The 9,141-nt window shown below is 38.7% G+C and overlaps 1 pseudogene; it reads right to left on the minus strand.

Annotated features, from left to right (window-relative positions):
* Nucleotides 1-334: 334 nt before the first annotated feature.
* LOC121482812 lies at nucleotides 335-1,353 on the minus strand (annotated as a pseudogene).
* Between the last annotated feature and the right edge of the window lie 7,788 nt (nucleotides 1,354-9,141).

Here is a 9,141-nt window from a genome sequence, read left to right on the forward strand (position 1 = left end):
TGCCCATAGATAATGAAGAAGCCTCCTTTTTTCTGAGCTTCTATATCTCTTATCAGTATATTTCAATAATTCAGCTTTTGGCAAATAACACAAACTGTGGCTTGGATTTTATTACAATAATGTTTTTTTGGCTGGGTACAGTATACTTTATTGATGGTACATGACAAGGTAGGGCTCCCCAAGCCCCTCCCCTTCCTCAGGGGGTTTGGGATATAAATTGGTGGTTATGAGATTCTCAGTGTGTTGGGGGATTAAGTTGGGACAGGGACTCCCCAGCAGCTGAGGGCCTCTCTCTTCCTCTTGTTCTCACTGGGGCTGGTGGTCCAGGAGGCTCTTACTCCTTGGAGGCCATGTGGACCATGAGGTCTACCACCCAGTTGCTGTAGCCAAATTCATTGTCATACCAGAAAATGAGCTTGACGGAGTGGTCATTGAGGCCAATGCCAGCCCCAGAGTCGAAGGTGGAAGAGTGGGTGTCACTGTTAAAGTTGCAGGAGACAACCTGGTCCTCAGTGTAGCTCAGGATGCCCTTGAGGGGCCCGCCTATGCTTCACCACCTTCTTGATGTTGTTATATTTGGCAGCTTTCTCCAGGTGGCAGGTCATATTCACAACTGACATCTTGGGGGTGGGGACGCGGAAGGCCATGCCAGTGAGCTTCATGCCATTCAGTGAGCTTCATGCCATTCAGCTCAGGGATGACCTTGCCCACAGCCTTGGTGGTGCCAGTGGAAGCAGGGATGATGTTCTGGGCAGCTCCTCGGCCGTCACACCACAGCTTCCCAGAGGGGTCGTCCACGGTCTTCTGGGTAGCAGTGATGGCATGGATAGTGGTCATGAGGCATTCTACAATGCTGAAGTGGTCATGGATGACTTTAGCCAGAGGAGTCAAGCAGTTGGAGGTGCAGGAGGCATTGCTGACAATCTTGAGGGAGTTGTCATACTTCTCGTGGTTCATGCCCATCACAAACATGGGGACATCAGCAGAAGGAGCAGAGATGAAGACCCTCTTGGCACTGCCCTTCAAGTGAGCCCCAGCCTTCTCCATGGTGGTGAAGACCCCAGTGGACTCCACAACATACTCAGCATTAGCATCATCCCATTTGATATTGGTGGGATCTTGCTCCTGGAAGATGGAAATGGGCTTCCCATTGATGACAAGTTTCCCATTCTCAGCCTTGACCATGCTGTGGAATTTGCCATGGGTAGAATCATACTGTAACATGTACACCATGTAGTTGAGGTCAATGAAGCGGTCATTGACGGCAACAATATCCACTTTGCCAGAGCTAAAAGCAGCCCTTGTGACCAGGCGCCCAATATGACTAAATCCGTTCACTCCGATCTTCACCATCATGTCTCGGGGATGCGGCTGGCACTGCACCAGAAGATGTGGCTGTCTGTCGAACGGGGAGGAGCAGAGAGCCAGATTTTATTACAATAATTGATTGATCAGCTCATTTGGCAAAAATTAAATTTGACCTAACCAAAGGCAGGATTTCATTATTCTGCCTTTTTTCTAGTAATTCTGGAAAGGGTTTTACAAAATAAATATTATTTATGACAAAAGCTGCTTCAGAAAAGGAAATGGGGAAAATAACATCAGCACCAAAATGTCTCCAGTGTCTAAACCACCAAAGTAGGCGTTAAAACTCTTTGGAATACAGAGACTTGGGTTCTAGCTGTAAAACCACCTTCCTGAGCTTCCGTTTTCCCATCTATTAAATGGCAATGGTGCTATATAACTTGAAGGGCTGTCCTAAAAATAAGAAGCAATATGTATAAAGTACTTGACATATAGCAGGTGCAAATCAATTATTAATATCTTCTCAGAATTCTATAACTTTGCACCATTTTCTCTGGAAACTCTGAAAGCAAAAGATGTCTGTAGATAAAATATAGCATATACAAAATGTCAGAAAAAAACGGCTTTCCACACCATATAAATACAGAGCTCAGCTTACTTTAAGGATCTATCACATTTCTACCTGTTTCAGGAGTTAAACTCCATTCCTGAATGGGACTCAAATGCATTGGGATGATGGAAAGAGCAGACACTTTGAGTTCAAATCCCATGTTGGCCATCTCGTTAATTGGGTCGCCATGGACAAATTACCTTATCGTCTCTGAGCCTCAGTGTCTACACTTATATAGGCTTCTGTGAATATTAATTGAGGTAATCAATGTAAAGTACTAGCAGGAAGTAGGAAGTAATACAGGATAGCTAACAATGACAATACTTATTCTTTTTCATCCTATAATAATATTATCACAGTATTATGGTTTGAGTGATATTTTCAGCTTTGTTGTTGTTGTTATATTAGCTGTGGTCAAGCCTGCACTATTTTATGGCTTTCTGAGAATTGGAGCTCCTACTGGGGAATTTTCAAGCTTTCAAAAATCTTTCTACCTTCTGAATGCTAGGTCCTGTGAATGTTTCCGAAGGCAAAATGGCATTTCAGGAGCAATGATAAGTGTACTTCCAAAATAGAATACACACCAGGCAGTTTCCTAGGACAGAACTATATCCTGGTGAGAGCAGCTGGGTTAGTTAGGGGAACAAATGGTCAAATGCAACTCCTGAGGATGTTCTATAAGGCTGAGGGCAATAGCAACCTCATGAGCTTTGTTCTTTGATACTTTTTTAGTTTCCCAAAGTGCTTGGCCCCTTTCTACTAAATGTGGAAGCTTTATGCTTAAAAGTGAGGACAATTCCCTTCCAAGATGATTAGTAACACGTTATGATCATTTAGCATCAATGACCACTTCCACTGTTTGGAAAGAGTCTACAGAAATTTCAAAGATGTCCCAGAGAAGAGAAATACTCTCACAATTAATTCCTCTGTGTGTTTTTAATTTATTAAATACTTTATTTTTTGTGAACTCCCTGTGCTTTCTTTTTTCTGTCAGCTTTATATCCCCATGTTTCTCAGCAGAAGGATATTAATTAAAAAGACTGTTATCATCTATTATCAGCCTGTATTGAATCATCCTAGTCATCTGCCCAGAGCCTTTCTACTCCTTATTGGTTGGGACAAGTAGCCAGAAAGTGAGAAAAAGGTTTTACTTTCAATTGGCTCTACCCTGGAACTGGGTGCATAGCAAAGAACTGAGGAGAGGAATTGCTGAGTTGGGAACCTGAAATTGGTCCTTCCTATATGCATATGCATGAGAGCTTTGCTTCAGGTGTTGGTCTCTGCTCCCTAAACCATAACCTAGGTCTCTAAAACACACCAGGCCTGTGTTTTAATATTTTTGTAACCACCTTTCCCAGTCTAGAGCGAGACACATATAAATGCAAATTCATAGAGCATGTATTATTAAAAAATATATTTTCCTTTTATGTGAAAAAGGAGTTACATGCCTATCTTGTCCTCTAAAACCGTAACATCTCCAATTTGTCCACACTATTATATAATGGCCCTAAGTAAATGCACCTTTGCAGGCAGTACGTTTCTCATGTACTCTAAACAACACACAAATTATCTGTTGTTATCCTCATTTTAGTGACCTGGATACTCAAAGAAGTTAGGTGACAGAAGAAAGGTTGTAACCTAGCCTTTTCTGATTCCAGACCAATGGTTAGACCCTAAAATGTCATCTTGCTCAGCTATAAGCTAGTGCTCCCATGAAACTAAGGAGCCTACATAAACCTACTTTCAAGCCACTTGCAAAGCTTCAGACAGAGGTGAATTCAGTAAATCTTTTACTTATTAACACCTTTCTTGGTATTGTTGCTGTGGAGTGAAAAGCTGTCTCAAGTGACTCCTCAGTGGTAATAGAATTTTCCAGGATATGAGAAGTCAGAGAATATGATGAGTTTCTACCACTCTAGTTCTCCCCAAGGACAACATCAGTGCTTGTTCCAAACTAATTGTTTTAGTGTACAACTCTAAAGTGTACAGTTCTGGCCATAAGAAAGCAGACATAGAGCATAGGATGTGCATGGTGAGTGGTGGTAGATGAAGCTGAACATGTAGGCAAGTGGCATATCATCTTTCTTTGCCATGCTAAAGACTTTGAACATTGCCTGTAGATAATAGAAAGCCACTGAACAATTATAAGTGAAGCAGTCACTGGGGCAGATATATGTACTAAAAGATCAGTCTCTGAAGGCAGTGACAGATACAGATTTAAAATGCAAATTCTTGTAGCCATATAATTGAGAGGAAGGCTGTTGTAATAATCCAGAAGAGGTAAATAGGGAGCTGTGAGGGTGGAATGTGTGGGGCCAATAACTCAGGTTATGATGTTGAAATGACTAGAGTTAATGATCAACTATCAGTGATAAAAGAAAGGAGTGTAGGACAAGCATTAGATTTTTATATGGATTCCTGAGTGTGTGGTGGTACATTTATCATGATCACAAATACAGGAGAAGCAGATTTAGTCTGACTGGGGATGGAGGTAAATTATTATAAATTTAGTTTTAAACATACTGAGATTATGTATAGGACATAGTGAAAATGTCGTTAAATAGGAGGGTGTGAAAATCTAGTTTTGGGAAATGGGCTGGACTAGAAATGAAGCTCTTAGAGTTATTGGTGCACAGGTGATGATAGAATTCTTAGCAATGAATAAGATGGCTGAGAGAAGAGAGTGAGGAGTGAGAAGGAGAGGGGAAGCCAAGGAGAGAATTCTGGGGATGGGCAATGGTTATAGTGCAAGTATCATAGTCAATGGGCATTTTCACGAACGAACAACATGTTAACACAATAGTAGGCATTATAAGGGTGGAGGAGGAATAATAAAGTAATACAAGATATAGCTATGATCATGAACTGTCTTGGTATATGCTTTTATGTTAAATACTCTGTGTCCTACAAGAAAAGTGTTATTATAGGGGCACCTGGGCAGCTCATTCAGCTAAGCATCTGCCTTCAGCTGGGATCATGATCCCAGGGTCCTGGGATCACCCTGCATCAGTCTCTCTGCTCAGCGAGGAGTCAGCTTCTCCCTTTCTCTCTGCTCCTCCCCCCTGCTTGAGTGTGCTATCTCCCCACTGCCTCAAATAAATAAATTAAAAATCTTAGAAGAAAAGTGTTATAAAAGCCAAGAGAGCAACAATATTAAGAAGGACTGGTGAAGAGATGCCTGGGTGGCTCAGTCGTTAAGTGTCTGCCTTCCACTCAGGGCATGATTTCAGGGTCTCAGAATCGAGTCCTGCATGGGGCTCCCCTCAGGGAGTGTGTTTCTCCCTCTGCTCCCTCTGCCTGTTTCTCTGCCTCTCTGTGTCTCTCGTGAATAAATAAATAAAAATCTTCAAAAAAAAAAAAAAAAGGAGGACTGGTGAACACTATGCAATATCAAAGAGAGATGAGGATGTAAAATCATCCTTGGAATACACCTTAGGTGTTTAGGGGGAAAGCTTGATTCTAATTACTTTAGGAAGTTGTAGGGAGTGTTCAGTAAGAGGTTAAAGCTGTAGCAGGATTTCTTTAGTGCTTAACAGTTGTCCTAGAGATTACAGTGAAAAGACCTGAAAGTCAAGTGGACAGTGAGAAAATAGAGTAGTAAGAGGAAAAATGTATGAGAATAGAAAGTTAAGTGAAACTCGATTTTACCTAATATGATGCTATTCTTATAGGTATATAAACTCATATCTCTAGTAAGATTAAGGGCAGAGTAAAGTTTGGAGCCCTTTGAGACAGCTGATCTAGCTTTAGGGCTTCATATTAAGCAGAGGAACAGATTTCCTCTGTGTCATTAACCCACATGAAGCTTGAATTTGTCTTTTTTTTTTTTTTAAATCCAGGGTTGCCTAAATGTGATAGCAATCCCTCAGTATTTGTTAAAAGATAGCTAACGCCATTATCTGAACACACACTAAGTTGATTTCAAAATTAGCTAAGGTAAAGGAGTAGAGAGCTTTTAAAAAAGCATGGAAGCTGTAGCTATATTATGGAATACTTTGGTTTGTACTGTTCTGTTAGATACCTCGTGTCCATATGCATAGAGCATATATGAGTATGAATTGAAGAAAGCTTGAGGCTGGAATAGAAACCATTAGATGATTCAAGGTGTCCTAGTTTAGAGTGAAAAAAAGGAAGGATTCAGGAAAATAATTCAGTAGAAGCAGGATTTTGACATAGAAGAAATAGAGGCAAAAGAAAGCTTACTGAGATAGAAAGACTAAGAGAAGAGAATCAATTTAGAGAGTTTGATTGAATTAAGAGGTTCACCTAGCCCCATGTTTGCTGAAATTTAGGCATATTCAACAGTTAGAGGGGTTTTGCTACATGTGGCTCTGCTACTTATAGGAAAGTATAAAAAGTAATTATAATTAAAAAAATAACTTAACAATTTAACTTATTGTTTGCAGACTTTCACAGGTGCATCTATAGCCTGTTCAATTATAGACTGACCAGTAGGTTAGATTTTATATTGAGGCATCCTAGATTTTATTTCTGTGAAGTTTGAAAAATTTTAACTTTCCTTCAGTCTTATGAAATATAATTATGTGTCATGACTCCATCAAATATTTGTAGATATTTGTATCAAGCTTCTACCCCAAAACTATTAAAAAGATATCTCTCAATTTAAGAATGCTTTCAGCGCTTTGTCAGTAGCTAAATTCATGAACATATCATATGTAAAGGCTGGATGATTACATGTTCACACTGCCTGACAGATATAAATGGGTTGCTAATCTACTCTCTGATTTCTTTCAATTCTATAAAATGTGTCTTAATCTTTTGCAACATTTGGATATGGTTTTTAAATATAAAATATACTCAAAGAAGTGTCATTGATTTCTTTCTCTCATGAGTAAAGAATGTTACAAAGTAATTCAAAGGAATCAAACTCTTGGTAATCAAGCTCTTTGTATCACAGTTGAGTCTTTTTATACAATTCTGCTATTTTATTTTCAATATCTAAATAAGCAAGCTATCTTATCTCTGAAATGATAGGTTATATATAGGAAATTCATGATAATGGATCACTGCTGAGGTACGCCAGTTGAACAAGTTGTTTAAAATCATAGAAATTCATCTCCATCCCACCCCATCATTTTTGTTTGTTTCCTTAAACATGTATGGGTGTCTGGGTGGTTCACTCAGTTAAACGTCTGACTCTTGGTTTTGGTTCAGGTCATGATCTCAGTGTCCGTGAGAAGGAGTCTTGCGTCAGGCTCTGTGCTCAGCATGGAGTCTGCTTATCTGTCTCCCTCTGCTCTTCCCTCCACTCTCTTTCTCTCTCATAAATAAATAAAATCTTAAAAAAAAACATTAAACATGCAAAGCCATAAGTACTTTCACATACAGAATCTGACTTTACGTGTGTATTTATGCATTTATGACTGTTCTAAGCTACAGTATTCATATCACTATTTAAACAATTACTTTCATGTTTTGACATACAAATTTTGCACCTCTGATCCACTTTCATTATTTGGGGATTTAATGAAGTAATAAGAATTGAAAAGGAAAATATAATAAAGGTAAATAGTAATAAATTATTTGAATACATATTAGTATATATGTTAAATAAATATTAGCCAAAAAATTAATGTACTTATAATTCTAACACATTTCTAACCCTTAAGAATGTGAGAATTATTAAGACTGTAATAAGATTTATCTGAAAATCATATATATCTTACATTTAACATTTATAAAATGTGTATTTCTAAAACAATACATAGATACTGATTAATTTACTTGTTTATTACTCTACTCAATATTACCATAGTAAGAAAGGAGGCGAAGTCAACAAAGCATGACAGTTACTGACCCCAAGAAACACTGTCCTCTGAATAAGGTATATACTTTCATATGAAATGAATCACATTCAGCAATTGATCTTTTGTCATCTTCCTTTACCATCTTTGCAACATGGTGAACTTGAATTAGGTCATTTGTTCTAAGAGGAGTAAAACCAGACATACAAGTATCCACATGGGAAAACATAATCCCCCCCTTTCCTTTTTCATACCTTTCTGTGGGGAAAACAAAGCATTGTGGTAGAGTGGAAAGAACACTAAACTAGAAATCACTTTCTGGATTTTAGGCCTGACTTTACCACTTAGTGAATATGCAATTCAGAAGTCCCTTCACCTTTTAGGGATAATTTCCTTATATGTGAAGTGCAGTCAGTGGCTTTGACTAGATGCACTATCTATAGCTTATGCTGTCTGTAATTCTGTGATCCATGGATCTCTTGTCTATTCCATATGGAAGTTCTTTGTGAAAATCCCCACGTAGAGTAGCTTTTTTTGTAATGAGAATTTTTTCTTGGAAAAACAGTATTCTCTTGTTTCTCTTGATGTCTAAACAGAAATTGATTTCCATCCTTTGAGCTGGGGGTGTAAAATTATAACTTCTCCCTTTGTTTGTTTCAGGAGGTAGTTATTCCTCTTTATTAAGCAACCTCATTCCTTAATTGTCAGCTGTGGAGGCCTCTCTGTTCCCCAGCCTCTCATTTTGTTTGACATATGTCAGCTTGTTTTTCTTTTATAAGACACATGACAGATAATGAGAATTACTCCTTATTCCTGGAATTTGTGCTCTAAATGCTTTCCCATTCATTACATCAGAGAATTTACCTAATTTGTAATGAGTCCCTGTGTTGAGGCTAGCAACAATGTCAATGAATTAAAATGAAACAATCAGGAAATGACAACTTAACAGATGTCTGCTAATAAATGTGCGTAATGGGTCAGGCCTCAAATCCCCACCTTGTTCTGGGGCACCACGAAAGTGCCATTGGCTCAATATTTGGTCTGCCCTGAGATTCACCAAATCCTCATTTCCAGAAGTATAACTCGAGAAGGATTTCCCTGGGATGAGAATTGAAGAAAGACGTGCCCAGGTATATTCCATCTGTCACCTCATCAACATGCAGAAATGGCTGAATATTGCCTTACCTCACTGCCACTTCCTCCCGTGACATACCCAGAATCAGCTGAAAGGAAAAAGGTAGGGAAAGAACCAGCTGTTTCTTAAAAGGAAACCTAACTGCAGCAGGGGACAAAGGTATAATCTAACTTCTCATAAAATTAACAAACAAAAGATTATAAGGGGGGAAAGGATGTCTATTCTTTGTATTTTTCAGAGTAATAATTCAGAGATATGGAGCATGTTTAGAAACTGAATCTCAAGCAATGTGAATTCTTTAGAGACATGGAGCATGTTTAGAAACC

Source organism: Vulpes lagopus, chromosome X (assembly GCF_018345385.1).
Source record: "Vulpes lagopus strain Blue_001 chromosome X, ASM1834538v1, whole genome shotgun sequence".
NCBI lineage: Eukaryota > Metazoa > Chordata > Mammalia > Carnivora > Canidae > Vulpes > Vulpes lagopus.